Raw genomic sequence first — 14,820 nt, 5'->3', positions numbered from 1 at the left:
GCCTGAGGTCACTAGGCTGGGGCAGGCTGGACAATTCTGATCCCAAGGGCCACCTTCCCTCCGGGCAGCACTGACCTGACCTAAGATGTCCCTGTGGGCAGCACAGGGAGCTGGGTGAGGACACCCTTCTGTGTTGCCAAAGCGAGAACACCCGTCAGCCGCTGTCCAGCCTCTTGATCTGAGGCAAGTCCGCACTCTGAGCTTCAGCGTCCTCATCTGTAAAATGGGGCAGTAGTCACTGGGCCCTAGATGAGAAGGGTGGGGGGAGGCTGAAAGAGACTCTGAGCACTGCTCCTGGCACCTAGTGAGTCATGGACCAGTAGCGCTCATCTCTGTCAACAGCAGTAATAAGAATCCTAAACAGGCAGGGGCTGGAAGGAACCTTGGAACTCTTTGCCCCAGAGGGAAAGGTCAAAGACTAAGGTCAAACAGCAGGGTCACGAATCAAACTCAGGACCTGACCCCCGGGCCTCCTGGCCCAGAAAGGGAAGGCTGCCTTCCACCTGCAGCATCACATGGAGAAAAAGGATGCAGATCTCTGAAGAATCCCCAAAGGTTCGCTCCTGACTTCTGGGCTCGTGTCGGTAGCAGGGAAGGCTCTGATCTGCCACCTACCTTGGTTTCTCTGGTGCTGACTGCTCCTTGCTGGGAGAGAAGGGGTTCCTGCCCTCTTTCCTGTTGCTGTTTAGTGTAGGTGACCTGGAGGCTGACGGGGAGGGGTATGGCTGGGCACAGGTGACATGGAGCAGGGAACAACTGCCACTTAGCCGCTGACATGTGTGCAGCGTGTAGCAGTTTGCAGGGGGAGGGCCCTTGTCCTCGGTCAAGGGGAGGGAAGCGTCACTGGCTCAGTTTGCAGGTGAGGAAACGGAGGCTGTGCTCAAGGCCACAGACTGAGAGTGGTGTGGCCCACTGTGACTGCGGGCTGGGCGTGCTATTCCCCACTCCTTGCCTGATTTTAGGAACTCACATCATACCTTGAAGACTCTTTCCCCTGTTCCTCCTTTTTGCCTGATCAGCTGTGGGGATTGATCAGAAGGACCTTGAAAACTTCTAGACTCACAAACAGATTTGAGAGCTGGTTTGGCCCTAGAGAACAGGAAGTTAGTCTTTGGCCCCATCCCACAGAGCAGAAAACTGAGGCTCAGCAAGGTCCCCTGGAAGCAGTGTGGCCTCTGGCTCCAGCCGGGGCCCTCCTGGGACGGCAGCCCCCTCCTGGCCCAGCTCCCACCTTCCCCCCAACTCCAGCGTCCCCAGTCCTCTGGAGGAAGATTTCCGTGGTCCCGGTTGGGGGTGCCAGACTGCCAGCGACGAGTGTTTTTTTAATCCCAGCCCCGCTGACTTGGACGATTATTCTTATTTAAAGCGGGGAGGAAACGCGAGAGCGTGGCAGCCGGTCACCTCCGGGCGGCGGCCCCTCCCCGCCAGCCTCCGGTGCTCAGCTCCAACCGGAGCAGGAAGGGGAGGGGGAGATGGGAAGCGTGAGGAGGGAAGTGGGGAGGAGGGGGAGGCGGGAGAGGGGTTTAGAGGGGATAGGAAACGGAGTGGGGAGAAGAGGGAGGAGGAGGGAAGGAAGGGGCAGGAAGGAGAGGATTAGGGAGGGGGGAAGGGGATAGACGGAGAGAGGTGGGGGAGGGGTGAGGAAGAGGGTGGGGGAGGAAGACGGGGGGGGGGGCACAGAAAGCCACACCCCCCTTGACAGCTCCCTAAGCAGTTAGGAGAGAGGGAGATACACAGATGAATACTTTACTACGGAAATGCAGAAAGAATTTAGAAACTCTCATTTTATAAATATTTATTTTCACAAGTCGCCCCCTCCCGACTCTCTCCCCCTGGCTGGCCCTAGTCTTTTCTCTTTGGGGGGCCCCGTCCACCTCCCCCCACCCCCCATCTCTATGCTGACCCTGCCTCTCCCACGATCTCTCTCCCTGTCTCTGTACACGGCTGTGACTGTCTCTCTCCATCTCTCTGCCTCTGTTGCTGTGGTAGGGGCGGGGGTGCGTTTTCTTTTCTCTGTCTCTTTTGTCTCCACCTCCATTCTCTCTGCGGCCTGTGTCTCTCCCTGCCAGGGTGCTTCTCTGTCTCTGTCTCCCTGTCTCTGCCTCTCGCTGCGCTGTCTCTCCATCTCTGGGTGTCCCTCCCCCGTCTCTGTCTCCCCAGTCTCTTATCCAAGGACCCCAGCTCCCGCCCGCAGGAGTGGGAGGAGCCCTTTGAAGGTTCAGAGGGGAGAGGTCGTTTCCCTGACAACCGGCGGGCGACAGGCAGAGCCACAAGGGCTGCAGATTAAGAAGCCGGCTGCTGGCGGGCCGGGGCGGGAAGCCGCGGGAGCCCCGCCCCGGCCCCGCCCCCTTCCACGCTGCTTGTTGGGGACGCACCTGGGGTGGGTGGTCGGAGGAAAGTGAGCTGGGCAGTGGGGGCCGGAGGGGGCTCCCTGGAAGGCCCGTCGGGAGGAGGGGCCGTGGCAGGTAATCCGTCAATCAGTTAATCAATCAGTTAATCAATTGGTGGGGCAATCAGTTACAGGCACGCACAAAGGGAGAGTTTAAGAGCTCGGGTGTGGAATGAGACGGAGCTGAGTTCTAATCCCTCCTGGGCTTTGTCCTGGCAGTGTGGTTCCGAGAGCTGTAAGTCCCTGCACACCTGGCCGGCCTCGGTCTCCCACCTGTGCAACGGGGCCACAGCAGCCCCTGCCAGCAGGGCAGACGCTCCAATGTGGGTCATCGTTGCCCTTGTCTATCCTTTAATTCACAGATGGAAAAGGGAGGCCCTGAGAGGGGAAGTGCCTGGTGGGCATGGAAGGGACCTGGGGGCGGGGTTACCAGCCATTTAACAAGCTCAACAAAACTGACTTCCGCGGACTCGCTTTTTGTGAGCTGGGACCTAGGCTCAGAGGTGATCCTACCCTTCACAGCACTTGCCTCGGTGCCTGACCCAGAACGGGTCCTCGGTTTGCACTGCCTGCTCCCTCTGTCTCTCCTTCCTGCCTGTCTCCTCTCCTCCAGGAGTGGGGAAACTGAGTTCCAGCGAGGCCAGATGGCTGGCATGGTTGCCTAGACCCCGGAGTTGAATGCCAGCCCCTCCCCTTAAGCCATTTCTGAGCCTGACACAGAAGCGCAAAAGAGCTGGGGAGACGGAGCATATTCGTTAATAATGGAGGAATCCTCGGGCAGCATCCTCAGGGTCACCAGCTGAGTCTCTTGGCAGACACTCCCTGCTCCCTGCAACTTAAAACCAGTGTGTCATTTACTATATGAACTCTTGTTTGTTTGTTTGAGCACAACCCTTCTGACAGGCGCCAGCTCCTCCTTGCCCCACCCCTCCCCCCTGAAGCTGGCTGGTGGCTGCGCTGGAAGATGGTGAAGGGACTGGTGGAACATTTCCCGCCCCCCCCCCCCGCCCCGGGAAGGACTGGGGAGTCACTGGGAAGGTGGCTATTTATAATTTCAGCGGCCCCTTTAAGCCCGGGCTCCAGGCCTGTTGCCAGGCGGGCTCTGTTTGAAGCTCTCAGCTCTAATCCGGCTGCAGCAGCAATCGGCAGTAGCAATGCTCCCAAAGCAGGGTCCTGGGGTTGCCCCAGAGGCAGGGACAGGCCTGGCTTGTGGAGCTCTCCTGCGACTGAAGGCAGCTGCAGGACCAGCCCCTCCCCGTACCCAGCTCCCCCCACCGGGCAAACGCCACACACACACACACACACACACACCCCTCTCTATGAAACAAACACACAAACTCATCCTCACAAACCCTGGGGGAGAGAATCCCATGGCTCCCACACGGACGGGCATTGGTGTCTGAGGCCTGTGGGCCCCTAGCCCGAGGCCTGCCCTGCCCATGCCAGCCCCCTTTCCTCTGCAGGAAGGATTTCTCTAGGACCCTATGATCCTCCCCAAAGGTTCTAGACTCTACCCTCCTTGAGCCCCAGGACACCCCATGTGGGTTTAGAACCGGAACCCAGCTAGGAACTGACAGGAAGAAAGGGCGGAGAGGCGGTGGCAGGGGCTGTCAGATCTTGAAGGAGGGGCGTTGGTCCAGATGCCCAACATGGCCCCTGGCTCTCCAAAGTGGAGCTCATCCCTGGTGGAAGGGTTCTTATTCCCCCACTTTACAGATGGGGAAGGTGAGGCTGGGAGCAGTAACACACCCAGGATCCCCCAGCTAGTGAGAGGAGCGGCTGGGAGTTGGGCCACGTGTCAGGCTCTCACACACTTCTGCACTTGCAGGCCGGGGCAGTTGATAGCATCCCCACATGTTTCCCCGAATGCAGGTTTGGGGTTTCCCCACGGCCGTCTGTGGTTGGCAGGACAGCTTGCATCTCCGCCTGGCACGTTATGGGTGCCCAGTTCACATTCCCTGGCTGATCGCATCTATGGAGAGAACAGAGAAAAGGGAGAGCGAGGAGGACCCTCGGTCAGGCTGTGCCCTCCGCAGCCAGTGGGTCTCACCATGGAGCCAGCGATCAGGCTGTGGGGTAACTTGCACCTCAGGAGGCTCCAGGGGCAGGGAGGACACGAGAGGGACTAGGGGAGTCAAAGGGGACCGGTCCCTGAGACTTGGGGACCCCCGTGTCAGACAAGGCATGGGATGGGATGCTGAGGCCTGGGGTCCAGTTCCAGAACCAGCTGTGTGACCTTGGGTCAGGCCCGCTACCTCTCTGGGCCTCAGTAAAAACAAGGGAGCTGTGCTCCCTAATCTCCAAGGATCCAACCAGGAGGACAGGTCGAGGGGTCTCTGAGCCTTTCATCCTCCACCAAACCTCCCTTGAGCACCAGCAACTTCACGAGGCCATGCTTGGCTGAGCTACAGGAGACCCAACCTGCGGAGAGTGAATGCCTGGTCCCGGGGAGTCAGAGTGCAAATGCCCCTCTCCCAGTGTTAGGCCATATGCCAATGGAGGAACTGAGCAGCTAGTAATGGCCGCATTTATACAGCACCTACCATAGGCTTTACCCCTGTTGCCTTGTTAAATCTACACAACAGCCTCATGCAGTAATTACCATTATTATCCCCATTTTACAGTTGAGGAAACTGAGGCCCAAACCTGTCCCAGTTCATACAGGTGGAAGTGCGAGCCCAGGCAGATCCCAGCCTTGGGTTGCTGCAGTTGCCTTGATGGTTGTTAGAAAAGTCTTCAAAGTGGAGGCTTCCTAAGAGCTCAGTCTAGAAAGGTCTTCCCAAATAGAAAAGGAGGCAGAGGGCGTGCCCTGAACAAAGGCATGGTGCAAGGACTGAGGCGTCTGGCATGGTATGGTGGATAAGGAGGATGGGGTGGAGGCCTGTCATCACCTGAGGGGGTCTGTAGGACGCTGTTCCAGTTATCCGCTGCTGTGTGATAAACCACCCCCAGTGCAGTGGCTTCAAGCATTAGTTTATTAGTCTTCCTGGTGATGCTGGGGTTGATGGGGCTTAGCTGGGCAGGTTCTTGCTTGGAGTCTCTCATGCAGTTGCAGGCAGATAGCAGCTGAGGCCGGGGTCATCTGAAGGCTCCACTGGGCTGGGTGCCCAGGATGGCCTCATCTTGCTGCCGCATCCTATGCCCTTTCCAGCAACCTAGACTGGATTTCTTGTGTCAAAACTCAACGCTCCAAGAGGCAAGAGATCAAGCTGCCAGGCCAGTTCTGGAACTGTTCCAGTGTCACTTCTGTCATCCTCACTGGTCACAGCAGTCACGTGGCCCACCCAGATTGAAGGGAAGGGAGAATAGACCCTACCTCTCGATGACGGGAGTGCCAAAGAATCTGTGACCATGTTTAATCTGCCACAGATGCTAATACATACTTCATGGAAAAAGTGGAGTTCATGGTTCAGTAAATTGTGGGCAAGGCTGGATTAAGCAAAATTGAGTAGGGTTCTTTCTTGCGGGACTTCTCAGTGCCTTCATGTGCTGATGTGGATGGTTTGTTTCCAACCCAAGGACAGAGCTTGTAGAATTTCCCAAATGATTTTGGTTTGCCTGCCAAGGGGGTCCCATCTTGGGGCGGGGGTACCTGGCCTGGGAGGCTGGGGGACTGAGGCTCCTTTTGAGCTCCCAGAACATTGCTCTAGACCCTCCAGATCTGGCTTCCACAGTACGATGCATGGATGTGATGAGATGAAGCTGGCTCTGTGTCTGACTGATCCTACACTCCTGGGGCATCTGGGTGTGCGGCGAGCTGCCCGGGTCTGCTGGCCAGGGCCACCTCCTTGGGCAAGCTGAGCCAGGTCTCACCAGCTCAGGTGACCAGAACCTTGGATCACCTGCCCCTGTCTCTTCTTCTTCCCTTCTGGCCCTGAGAAAGGGGCTTCCTCCCGTGGACCTCCTGGCACTCCCCTCTGTGGGGGTCAGCAGGGAGGCCGATGGGTGGCATGGGGCAGGGGAAGGGGCCTTGCAGCCTGACTCTGTGACCTTGCCCCAGTCTCCACCCAGGCCGAGCCTCAGTTTCCAGCTACTCACGTGGGGTGATGAAGGCCCCCTCACCAGCTGTGCGTGAGGACACCACCCAAGGAGCTGGGCTTCACTGGATGTCTACTGGGAAGGCAGGCCCTCCACCTTGCAAGTTTCAGGTTCCAGCTCATGTCATTCTCTCTGGGCCTCAATGTCCTCGTCTGTAAAATGGGGATGGTAATAGTACCCACCCCATAAGGTTCAGTGAGAATTAACTGGGTAACAGCCATGGAATTAAGAGATGGAGACCCAAGCGCTCCCAGCCCAAAGGTCTCAACCTCTGTGGTCCTGGCTGCTGGCTGAGCCGGGCCAGTGGGCAGTGCCAGTTTCTGGCTGCGTCTGCTGGGTGCAGTGCCTGTGTGACACTGTGCAGAGTGGGCTGTCTGCTTCCCAGGAAGCAGGGGAGTGCTGTTAAGGAAGGCTGCAGCTCGGGTTGTCTCCCCTCTCCCCTCTGCAGGCTGCTTCCCCCTCGCTCTCCCGTTCCTGATCCAGGGCCAGCTCCCGCCACGGCTCCAGGACACCATGCCCCACTACTTGATGCCCCTGGGCAGGGGCGGGCAGGGGAGGGCTAGCTCCCAGAGAGCAGGGGTTACAATGCACTCTCCCCCCCTCCTCTGGCCTGGACAAGCAAAGTGCCCAGGGACAGTCTCGGAGCCTCTCTGATGGATCCCATCACCCTCCAGATGTGTGTCCTTGGGCACAGGACACCAGCCCTCGGTTTCCCCCCTCTGCAAATTACCGCAAGTATGTTCCTGCTGAGAGAGGCTGGAGGGAGGATTTGATGAGATGCCGCCCCTACCTCAGCTCAAGGCAGCTCCAGCATCATTTGGGCTGGCGCCTTCTACCCCATCAGGGATTCCAGCCAGAGCCCTGCAGCCACAGCAACAGGGGCCAGAATTTCCCAGCAGCCCCATGGGAGGACCACAGCTAGGGTGTGGGATATCCAGGGCACCCTGGAGAGCAGTCCCCTACACCTGCCCTACTCTGCTGCCCGCAGAGCGAGTGAGTCCCCCAGACTTCATCTCCCCCTCTCTGGGAACCACCGCCCACGGGTGGCACCCAGCCATCCTGCTTCCTCTCCTCCTCACGCCTCCCACAGTGTGCAGTCATTCTGCCTCCCTAGGGAATTGCACATCTGCCCCCGCCTCCCAGCCACCGTGCCCCCCTCTACTGCTCCTCCATCTCCCGCCTGGAACGCCACACCAGCCTCTTCCAGGACCCCTTCCGGGACGGCCCCCAATGCCCCACACTCCACAAAGGGCCCTGCAGTTCTGGTGAAGCGTCACCCCAGCCCACGATGACCCAGTAGCTCAAATGCCCGAAATCGGCTCCTTCCCTTGGCTTTGAAGGCTCTGGGGACCTGGTTCCCGCCCACCCCTGCAGCCTCCCCGCTCCCCACTGCATCTGTGCTCCAGCCAGACCAGCTACTTTCCGGCCTCTGTGCCCTTGCACATGCTGTTCGGGGGACTGGAATTCTCTCCTGTGTCATCGGATCAGCTGTTCATTCTTTAGGACTCAGCCGGGGCTTTGTCTCCTCCGGGGAGGTGCCCCTGACCCTCCTGTGCCATGGTCTGTCTACTTGTCTCTCACCTCCACTAGACTGTCCAGGAGGGGCTGCGTCTTGTTTATCTTTAATCCTCTAGCTTGGCTCAAGGCCTGCCTGGGAGATGGGGTCAGTAGTGCTGGTCAAAGGATGGCTCCATCCCACCCCATCCCACTCCAGCTCCATCCTCACACCCCACTCCTTCCCTGGGACCCATCTCCCTTCCCCTCTGTTCTCTCTGTGGGGTAGCACTGTGCTAAGGGTACCCACTTTGAAGTCACACGACCTGCGTCCTCATCCCACCTGCACCTCCTCGAGGCGCTGAGCCTCAGTTCTTCATCTGCAGAATGGGGAGAACCACAGCACCGTCCTAAGGCTGTTGGAAAGATTGAGTGAAGCGTGTTTATCATGTCCTTGGACATCATAGGAGTTCAGTAAATGTTAACTAATATCGTCCTTGTTCTGTATTATCCAGCCCAGCCTGTTGTAATCACCTCCTGGCCTGGGTCTGGGTCTCCTGTCGCCACAGCTCTCTGCTCCAAGCTGCTCACAACTTGAATCATTTCGTCTTCACTTAGAACACTCAATGGCTCCCCATTGCCTCCCCCAGGACATAAAAACTCCAGCTAATTTTCAAAGCTCTTCATCACCTGTTTTTCCGGTGAGGCTGCCCTGACTAGTGGCCAAAAGAAGACCTTCAAGGAGGAAGGGGCTTCCTCCTGGCAGGCCCCTCCCCACCCCCACCCACAGGGAGCTGGGGGACCCTGGATGGGTCCTTCACTTCCCAGCTGGCTCCCTCAGCTGCGAAGTGGAGCTAGTACCAGTGCCTTGTGCTGGTCCCCTCCCGGGGGTATGGGGGACGGGGACGCTGCGGGCAGAGGGCTTAGCCTGGCGTAGGGACGTGCTGAGCACCAGGGCCTCGTGGCTGGCTCAGGCCAGCCCACAGCCCGGCACACAGGCTCTGCAGCGAGGCCAGAACCCACACTGATCCTCGTCTCCGCAGAGTTCCCACCTTTCCACGCGGAATATTACCCTGACCGTGTTGTAGGGAAAGGAAGAGAACATTTGTTCTTTTTTTAAAGAAAATAACATTTTTCTCCACTTATGAAAGTAATACATGTTAACTGTGGATAATTTTGAAATTAAGATAAACCAAAGAGAAAAATTTAAATCATCTATTAATTCATCACCCATCCATAGCACTTTGAGTGCCTGAGCCTCTAGCCTCCAGACTTTGTACTGGGTATGCAGCATGAACTCTGCTTTGAGCCCAGCAAGGGGATCACAGAACATTCTGGTTTGCAACCTGGTTCTTCCTTTCACCAGCAGAACTCAAACTTCTCCGCCACCCAAGGCCTCTACCCGCTGGTACCCAGAGAATGCTCCCCAAGCAGCAGCTGTTAGAAGTGCAGGATCTTGGGGGCAGGGGTGGGGGTAGTTCCTTGGTGGCCTTGTGGTTAGGATTCCAGGTTTTCACTGCCCAGGTCCAATCCCTGGTCAGGTAACTGAGATCCTGCAAGCTGTTCTGCAGGGCAAACAAACAAACAAACAAACAAAAAAGAAGTGCAGGATCTCAGCCCCGGGACCCCAGAACCTGCATTTCCCCAGGGGTCCCAGGAGATTCTTAGGCACAGAAGCAGGCCCAAAGCCCCCTTTCCAACAGCAGCTGAGTGCCCACAGTGTGGATACACTCACACTTATTTGAGCCAATCCCCTATTATTGAACACGGAGGTGGTTTCCAAGTTGTGATATCATAAATAAGGCCACAGAGAATAGCATAACGATAGCTAAACCCTGGGCACGCCATGGGTATTTTCCGGGAGTGAGTATTAAGGAGCTCCCCTGAAATCTGCTTCATTCCCCTTCTCCCCAGAACATTCTGGTGGGGTAGGGACCATCTTCATCCCCATTCTGCAGGTGAATAAACTGAGGCTGGAGGCAGGGGTGACAACACTCGCCACGGTCCCATAAACAGTGGCCAAGCCAGGACTTAAGCCGTCCTGGCCAGGTTTCCTTTCCTCCACACCCATCCTACTGACCTTTGCTGGAAGTGAGTTTTTGGTCCAGTGTCAGCCTCTGTATGCATGGTGTGGGTCTCACGCGCGACCCAGGCTGGGCACACAGCTGCTTCCGGACGTCCGTGTCCCTGCCCAGTGGGACCAGTTTGCCCTGGTGACAGACAAGGCTTGGCTGGGTGGATGGGGTGGCCTCACTCCACAGCGGGAACCTGGAGGGGCTGGTGGCCGGTGCTTCAGGGAGGGGACAGGAAATGGTAGAGGAGAAAGAGGGGCTTCCAGGTCAGCAGGGAGGGGGCTCAGGCCCAGAAGAGACGAGGGAAGGACAACGGCAGGGGACCTTCCAGTGAGGTGGCAGGAGGCACAGCCATGTGACCGTGAATCCTTTTGGGGGAAACCCTTGGCGGGGAACAGAATGCCGTGATGGCAGCAGATTCTATTAAAAGCAATTCTCATTACTGTACCGTTAATTATTAATAGGATTGGGCAAATAAAGGATGGGAAGACCCAGCTGGGCCTGACTCAAATTTTGCCTCCCGGGCAAATGGCTTTTGGGTCCCATCCAGGAGACCCAGCCATGAACGTGCCTGTTGGAAAGTAATGACAACCCGCGGCTGCCACAGTGGGACGGGCACCACTTATATCTGCTTTGAAAAGATAAAGAAAGGGAGCCCAGAGGAGGCAAACATGGACCTCTGCCCATTCTCTCCAGCTGAGCTCTTAGGCCTAGACAACCTGGCCATCAATTCCTGCAGACCTCATTCTCCTCTGAGCACGGCCCAGACATGGGGCTGTAGAGCCTCTAAAGAGATCCAGAGAGGAACTTTCTCCATGTCGCAGCAGAAACCACAGTGAGAACTAGGCCAGGAAGGAGGGTCAAGTTTGGGCTGAGGAGACCCCAGAGAGAGAGAGAGACTTCACCCCTCTCTCTTGCTCCCACCCTCCTTATCTACACAAAACTCCTATCCACCCTTCAGAGCCCAGCTCAGATGGCCTGTCCTTCAGGCGGCCCTACCCAGTCCCAGCTGTGCTAACAAACAAGGATACAGACACCGTTCCTGCACTCATGGGGCTGCCAGTCTGACAGGAGTCTAGTGAGGTGATTATTCAGATAATCATCACAAACCATGATGACAAACAGGCACCATGCTCTACAGCAGGGAAGTGGAAACTGTGCACCATGAGGGCAGGAATCCTAATGATTTTATCTTCCTCTCCCCTAGACTACTTCCTTTCCCCTTACTTTTGCCTGGAGCAAAAGAAAGTTCTCAATAAATGTGTCTGATTTCACAGACTGCTAATTTGGGAGCATAAGAACAAGGTCTTCAAGATGGAGAGATCTCTGGAGAAGTCAGGTTTGCAGAGCAGAGGGAAGAAGAGGTGGGGGCCTGGGCCTTTTCCCTATTCCTCCATCTTTGCAGAACTCTCCTGTATTATTAGCTGATTTATCCTAACATCCACTATGAAGCCAAGCCGTGAACACACTACTTTTTTTGAATAAATAAATGTGCATGAATGAGTCTGAGCTTTAAAAAAGAAAGCACTAAAAACCTGTGGACTTCTATATAAGATGACATGTAACTAGAAACCCTGATAGAGCCATTCTTAGTTTTCCACTAAATACCCATGAAGGTAGTGAGAAATATGAAACCTTACTCATTGTGGGAAACAGCTGCCAACCCCATGCCAGAATCTGGGAGGAGCCCATGCTGATAATAGTGGGGATGGGAGCCGGTGTTGGAGAGAAAGCTCAGAGAGACCGGGAAAAAGGTAGGAAGGGGGGGCTTCCCTGGTGGCTCAGTGGCTGAGAGTCTGCCTGCCAATGCGGGGGACACGGATTCGAGCCCTGGTCTGGGAAGATCCCACATGCCGCGGAGCAACTGGGCCCGTGAGCCACAACTACTGAGCCTGCGCGTCTGGAGCCTGTGCTCCGCAACAAGAGAGGCCGCGATAGTGAGAGGCCTGCGCACCGCGATGAAGAGTGGCCCCCGCTTGCCGCAACTAGAGAAAGCCCTCGCACAGAAACGAAGACCCAACACAGCCAAAAATAATAAATAAATAAATAAATAAAAATTAAAAAAAAAAGAAACAGACACCAAGATAAGATTAAGTGTGCAAAAATTAAAAAAAAAAAAAAAAAAAAAAAAAGTAGGATGGGGCTCAGAACCTCCTCCATCATTTGCCCCCAGTCAGAGACCCGGAATCTGTGCCAGTCTGAAAACTGGATAGCTGTCCCTCTCCCACAGATGCTATTGGAGTAATGTCCCCTAGTCATTCAGAGAAAGTGGGCAAGCAGGGGGCTTTCATGGTGCATGGGATTCTGGGAAGCAAAGATGATCATTGTAGGGGGAGTGAGGGGGGGGAGAACACTAGGAAACTCCCCAGTAGCAGTGCATGCTGGGACTTTTGCTTATTTCATCTGTTCAGAAAATCCAAGAACCATTTAGCTGGGCCAGAGCGGATGCCACCCTCGTTCAGCAGGGCTGCAGTTGGCAGAACCTGCTGGAAACTGGGACATGGATTGCGCAAAGCCCACTTGATTCTGTTGCCCAGACCAAACCCTGAGAATGGGATGGAGCCACCAAACAAGTAATAAGAGGACAGGACCAGAGGCAATCTACACATCCTGTCTACTTATGATCGTGGAGTGTGGGTTAATGTTTCTGTGTTTGAGGGACAATACAGAGGCAAAAGCATCAACCACAAAGGACTGTGAAAGAACACTCCTGAACATGGAAAGGGAATCAGCATTCCGCAACACTTGAGAGCAGGCGGTTGACAGCAGTTTCCTAAAGGAAACAGAAGACGTCAGGAAACGGTGTGGCAACCTTCACGGAAAGACGTGCTCTGCAAAACAGGAGCAGGAAAGCACAGGGCAGCCCCGACAGATGGGAAAAGGCAGTATGAGGATATAAAAAAAGGGACGCGGACGTGGATTGTGTAGTGCCTTGAATTGTGGTCTCCAAAAAGATACGTCCAAGTCCTACCCCTTGGTAATTGCGAATGTAAACTTACTTGGGAAAAGGGTCTTTGCACATATAATTAAGAATCTCAAGATGGGATCATCCTGGATGAACTGGGTGGGCCCTAGATCCAATGATAAGTGTCCATATTAGAAGAGAAACACAGACAGGAGAGAAACAGGAGGAGGCCGTGTGAAGGTAGCGGCAGAGATTGGAGTGATACAGCTACAAGCCAAGAAATGCCATAAGCCAGGAGAGGGGCATGGAGCAGATTCACCCTCAGAGCCTCCAGAAGGAACCAACCCTGCCAACACCTGGATTTCAGACTTCTGGCCTCCAGAACTGTGAGAGAACACATTTCTGTTGTGTTAAGCCACCCAGTTGTCATTTCATATAGCTGCCCTAGGAAACTAAGACAGATGGGGTTAGGAAAGACTGCAAGGAAAGAAAAAACATAGTAGCAGGGTTCAAGTCCATACTAGAGACAGTGAAAAGCGGAAATTGTAATGCAGAAAATGCAATCAGTGATGGGGAGAGGCCAACCTTGAGACATTTTCTAAAAAGTGTGGCGGAAATCGAGAGATGAAAACAAAGCATGAGAAAGTGATGAGGATTAGCAGACAGCAAACACATAACTGGGATTCTTGAAAAAAAGGCTAGAATAAGAGATAACTTAGAATATAATGAGGAAAACTCACCTGTGCCTTAAAACCAAACAGAAAGATCTGAATATGCAGATTGCAAAGGTTCACTGCATTCTGGGGGAAATAAATAGAGGCCTCTACCGAGACATTCTGGAAAACAATGTGATTTATACAAATAATGACAACTTGTATATGTCTCCAGGAAGGAAAGTGAGTTACTTATAAAAGAACAAACCCAGGCTGGTTTAGATTGTGACATGCTAAGTGATGAGGGAGCCATGTTTATGAGGTTTGGGGGAAATACTGAGCACTTGTTACTGAAAGATATGCTCCCATCAGCAGGGAGTCTAAGAATGATAACCCCTGTGTCTTAAGAAGTCTGGGCATTAGCACTGAAACCAGCTAAAAAGCAGCAAGTCTACAGATTTATTGTCAGTATCACTTCCAGCCTAAATACAAATGTCAAAAATTGTTCTTAAATGACAAATCATAGAATGGAAAAATAATAATCTGACCATCTGAATCTAGAGCTTTAAGTCACATCAATGTAGATCAAAAGGGACCTGAGAGACCTCTTAAATAAGAGGGATTCAGGATGCACTGTTTCTCCTTGAATGATCAGGCAGCTACAAATGAAAGAATTTTTTCAATGTATGATAACTTCGAGTACAATTAGAAATGAAATAGCTACTAACCAAAGTCTGCAAGAGACTAAAGCAAAAATTCAAAGTCCATAAAACAAAATGCCGGAACAAAAGGAAGAGAAAAAGGTGGACACCAGCTTTTCCATAGAAGTGAGATGTGCAGGGTCAATGTTAACAATGAATGTAAATGCATGATGTTTTCCTAGTAAAATACCAAAGACTCTCAGATTGGATAAAACAAAAACTAAGACGGAAATCTAACTATATAGTGCTTGTAAGAAATACACTTAAAACCAAAGGACATGAAACAGTTAAAAATAAAAGATTGAGCAAAGTTACATGAGACAAGTTCAAGTCAAAGGAAAGCAAAGGTAGTAGTATTCATATCAGACCAAGAATCACAGGCAAAAAGCATGAGATAGGACAGAGGTCCTCTGAATTGATAAAGAGTACAAGTCACAATAAAGATCTGATTGTCACAGTCTTTTATGTCCTACATTGCATTAGACCTGACCAGAGGAAGTGATAACTTAGATACATAGAAAGGTAACAAGAACAACAAAAAAAACCACTGGAGGAGACTTAACAGACT

General features: G+C 53.8%; 1 long non-coding RNA gene across 5 annotated transcripts; it reads right to left on the bottom strand.

The window, feature by feature from the left end:
• Window positions 1–1,885: 1,885 nt before the first annotated feature.
• Window positions 1,886–14,200, bottom strand: LOC309664611. Of its 5 annotated transcripts, XR_014265960.1 has the most exons (6): window positions 10,002–14,200; window positions 8,232–8,337; window positions 6,428–6,579; window positions 5,281–5,549; window positions 3,943–4,361; window positions 1,886–3,214 (listed from the first exon to the last, which is right to left on the bottom strand). It is a non-coding gene; the product is annotated as an uncharacterized lncRNA (long non-coding RNA). The 5 variants fall into 5 exon arrangements; XR_014265958.1 differs by having other exon boundaries at window positions 5,281–6,579; XR_014265959.1 differs by having other exon boundaries at window positions 3,949–4,361; window positions 5,281–6,579.
• Between the last annotated feature and the right edge of the window lie 620 nt (window positions 14,201–14,820).

Source organism: Balaenoptera physalus, assembly GCF_965194825.1.
Source record: "Balaenoptera physalus genome assembly, chromosome: 7".
NCBI classification, from domain to species: domain Eukaryota; kingdom Metazoa; phylum Chordata; class Mammalia; order Artiodactyla; family Balaenopteridae; genus Balaenoptera; species Balaenoptera physalus.
This window is presented reverse-complemented; position numbering and strand designations above follow the sequence as displayed.